Source organism: Pteropus alecto, unplaced genomic scaffold (assembly GCF_000325575.1).
Source record: "Pteropus alecto unplaced genomic scaffold, ASM32557v1 scaffold5, whole genome shotgun sequence".
Taxonomy (NCBI): Eukaryota; Metazoa; Chordata; class Mammalia; order Chiroptera; family Pteropodidae; genus Pteropus; species Pteropus alecto.
In genome coordinates this window covers 3,021,721-3,026,424 of record NW_006441953.1, presented here as the reverse complement: position 1 = coordinate 3,026,424, position 4,704 = coordinate 3,021,721, and the positions used below count along the sequence as shown (strand labels likewise).

The window sequence follows — 4,704 nt, the reverse complement described above, 5'->3', positions numbered from 1 at the left end:
TTAGTCCTGTGGGATATTCACTAGCAATGATGTTACTGGTGTTAAGAACTAAGCAAAAGTAAGCATCTTAGAATTTAACTATGTGAGACTAACTATATATAACAAGTAATTGTTGTAAATTACATAAATATCATTTGAAAATGTTTATCTTAAAAAAGTATAATCAGTTAATACAAAGACTATTCCACTCACATCTACTTATTATAGGGCAAACATCATATAATCACATAATCACCAATAATAGTAATATGGATCACTTTACAAAAGAACAATTAATTTACTCTGTTGCTGCCAAATTAAAAATGTTATAACAGCCAAAGAGTATAGTAATCTCTTGAGTATCACATAAAATGTTTTATCCCATTACTGTCTTCCTACTTTTCTATATGTTAAAGTTTTATATTCCACATTCCTATACCTACTATTTTGTTTCAGTATTAAAAACTTTTTGTATAATAAAGCCAAGGTATCAGATAAAGGTTTAATATTATCAACTTTCTCTAAACTACTTTGTGGGAAAATTAAATTTATTATTTAAATCATAAATTCATATATACAGTCTCCTAAAAATCTAAGTTTGGGGAGAAAAATTAAAATTGATTTTTTAGAACACAGAGTTCCTAAATCTATTTTAAAAATATCACTTTATAATATATTAGCCTGAATTTCAGCCTTTTTTAAGGAATGAAATCATGCATGGCAATCCTCAATTTTACTTGGCTAAAAAAAATGTCTCCTTACAGCAATAAGTTACAATATATTCTTCTCTCCATTATTCTCATGAGCATTACGAAAGACAATTGCTTTGCTCCAATTTTGACTTTCTCACTCAGTAAAATAAATGATAATAGTTTAAAACAGGATTTTGAAAAAGGAAGGACTTTGCATTCTGAAATGGCATTTTAACTCATTGACTCTAGCTTCTTCCTCTTGCTTCTGGTATTTATTTGTTCATCCACATATGATTACTTCTGTCGATTCCACCTTGCAGGGACAGGTACAGTGTTTCCACATGTGCAGTTCTCAGCTTTTTTCTTCTTGGACAGCAAAAACGATATTACAAAGTATACAACCCTGCTCCCATGCCTTTAACAACTGTTAAAAAACAAAAATTTAACCAAGTAAATATGAAGATCTTTAGCTTTTTTAAAGGAGTCATGAATGAAGCAGCATCTCATCTAGGAAAAGGACCATCTAGAAGGGAGCCCTGAGGAATAGTACAAAATGGAAAATTTTTATAAGCAGAAAGAGGGTGGAGCAAGGAGATTAAAAGAATCCATATTTCAGGCAAGATCGCCTTCCATTAGGGGAAGTCAGGGGGTCTTTTTTTTAATTTAATTTTTTTTTAGTTATGCCTACAACACCAGGTCTTCCTAGGTGATCTCCCAACCAAGTACTAAACAGGCCCAACCCTGCTGAGCTTCTGAGATCAGACATCAAGCTTGTTCAGGGTGGCATGGCTGTAGACCATGGGGACTGTGGCTCCTCTGGGGCCAAACCCAGGACCTTCTGTGTGTAAAGCAGACGTGCTAACCGCAACACTATGGAACCACGTCCTTGGGGGGGTCTTATCAGGCTGATTACCTCACTAGTGTTGATCAGGAAATTTCAGAAACTGGAACTGCAATTAGGTTCAGAATTAAGTCTTGTTGAGGATTACCACGAGTGACTTCACTTTGAGTCTGTTTTTTCTTTTATAACATCACAATCTTTCATCCTCCTCTATCTACAATTCACTTCAAGTTGAAGTTCAGTATTTGTAGGTTCCTTTTTCCTACTTGTCTTAGTGTGGCACCCATTAATGAATTGGATAGATCCTTTTTTGCTGGTCCATGCCTTCTGATCTTTACATGAATTTAAGTTGTAATAATCATGTATGACTTAAATGCTAGTTGAAGGTCAGAATACTGAAACTAAGGGTCCTTATGACTTTGGTTAAATTTAATTTTAAATCCTACCTCTAGAAATATATCCTGGCCTCTCCTATACCCCTCAGAGACCCAGCCTTTTCCCCCAGATAATCAGCAACCCCGGAGGCAGCTGAAGACAGTAACCCAGACTTGACAAGGTCTGGACCTCTGACAGGCTGAAGGTAACATCTTGACTTAAGTTATGTTTCAGCTAATGAGCCCTAAGGTGGAACGACCTCCTGACTCCTTTTCCATGAAACAAGACAGAGAGGTACAGGAACAAACCTCAGAACTGTCCTCAAGACCTGAAGAAATGATTTATTACTCTTACCTCACCTCTGACCAATCAGCTCCCTACACCTGTAGTATCTTGTGATTTTGCCCTATGTAATCTGTAACCTACATGGCATCGGGGAGTTGGATATCAAACATTAGCTCCTTGCCTCCAGATTGACCAGTTTAATATCAAACTATTTTTTTTCTATATTGCAAAGTTCTGCTTATGCATTTCTTTGGACTAGTGTGCACAGGTAGGCATATTCAAAACAGTTGGGTCTTGGTAACAATTTCTCTTCATAAAGAACAAAAATAATAGAGCACATTTTGCAAATGAGCAGGTTCTAAAAAAGCAGTGGTCAAAATGATGATCTATTTCTAGCTCTAAAGATTAGACAGGCTTGAAACAAGCAATTTGCCTGAGAAATAACACATCTAGATATATTGAAAGAATTTGTCACAAGATTCCTTTCCATTTCTTTCTAGTGAGGGAAAACTGCTCTGGTAAGGGAAAACGTCTAACAAAGGTAAACTACCAGTCTGCTAGCAAGACATTGCTTTGTTAGTAAGACTAGTGAAGAATAGAGGCAAGACAAACGTTTAAAAATCTGTGCCTTTCCTGGGGCAGGAAGAAAAACAATTTCTTGAACAGAGGCTATAAGCACACCACCCCAAAATATGCTTCTTTGGCATAAGGATTCTCTTGAGCTGGTTATTTTTAAGAAACAACAGACACAAGGACCCTTTTGTAAGGAACATTTACATTTATAAGGAAATTCTCTATTTGTAAGGGTGTGTTCCTCTCTGAACCAGAAGAGAAGGATGACTAAATCTCTAGACACTCTTATCAACGATGAAAGCAATTCATTTAAGCCTAACAATCATCTTATATGGTAATCAATATGGTACTGTGGTATTAGGTTCACCTTCCCTAGAGCTTGACAGTTTCCACTTGCATACCTGATAATTAACTCCGTTTTACCCTCTTCACCCTGCTCTTAATTTCTAGTTTTGCTGTAATATTTAGACAGGGAAAACTAGTAGTTAATCTTGACATCATCTTTTAAGTATTCTTTACTTCCAGGGTAGGGGTGAGGAGGAAATATCATTCACCTGTCAAATAAGCTTTCATTCTCAAGCATCATTTGTTAACTCTTAAGACCCATAAGAAATTTCAGGCTCTCCAAGTATCAATCATATTTCATAATTCCCTACTCACCACTGTATCTACAGTGGGCACCAACCTAGAGGAATTCTTTGAGAGGTATTTGGGTGTTTATACAATTCAGGTGAGAAAAAAAATACATAAATTATTATACAAGTGTCCAACCCCATAGAATGTATGACATCAGAGTGAACCCTAATGTAAACTATGGACTTTGGGTGATTATGATGTATCACTAAATTCATCAATTATAACAAATGTACCACTCTGATGGGGGATATTGATAGTCAGGTTGGCTCTACAAGTGTGAGGACAGGGAGTATATGAGAAATCTCTATACTTTTTTCTCAGTTTTGCCATGAAGCTAAAACTTCTCTTTAAAAAAAAAAAGTCTTAATATAAGAAAATTATACTCGGGAAAGGATATAGGTTTCCCAGACTGCCAAAGGGGTCCGTAGCACAGAAAAGTTTTAAAATATTTGACATTGAATATATAAATATGACAAAAAGATAATATTCTTGATAAGAAATAAAGAAAAATTTCCTTCCATAAGCAATAATGTGAAGAGTAAAGTATTACCAAGGAGAAAGAAACCTAAAGAGAAGAGGCAAATCTGATTTGCAAGACCCCCATGGAGCAAGTGCAGAGTTTTTTGTAAGACAGTATCAAGGATGAGAGACCATTTTAATAGTGGCAGGTTAGATGGGACTGGGAGCTGAAGTAATATCAGGGAGATTTGTAAGAAACAGGATTGAATACACATTACAGAAAAAGAAAAGTCTATTCTGGTTTATTTTTCAGTTTGTACATCAACTATGTTTCTTCATAAAATTTAGTTTATGTGATGGTGTTATTTATTTTTGAAGAGTCACCATAAAAGTCTTCCCTGCTTTCAAAGAAAATTAAAATTAAAAATGTTATAATTCTCAGAAGCCTAGTAACTTTTTCAAAAGATCTGAGATGAAGAAAATTTCCTAACCATATATTCCCTGCACATTTAATGTTTTAGCCTTTCTCATCTTTGCTTTTATTAGTCCAAATTCTTTTCATGGAAATAACAATATAACTAGTCAAATTATTGATACAACACACGCAACCAAGTGACTAATTATTTTACTAAGAAAGCTTGAAAAGTATCTATGTCTTGAGTAGTCACTAAAAGAGAGTTCTCATGGTGCCACTCACTTAATTTCTAAATTAAGTACATTAATATTTGCTATATTTCTAGAGTAAAAATAATCTCAGAGGAAGTTATTATTTCAGAAATATAAGTTTAATGATGAAGTGTATTTAATAAACAACAAAGAATGAGAATGAAGTTCAGTTTTTTAAGCTATGATATCTTTGGGTAC

At 34.6% G+C, this 4,704-nt stretch overlaps 1 pseudogene; it reads right to left on the bottom strand.

Annotated features, from left to right (window-relative positions):
• Positions 1-1,352: 1,352 nt before the first annotated feature.
• Positions 1,353-1,468, bottom strand: LOC112485712 (annotated as a pseudogene).
• Positions 1,469-4,704: the final 3,236 nt, after the last annotated feature.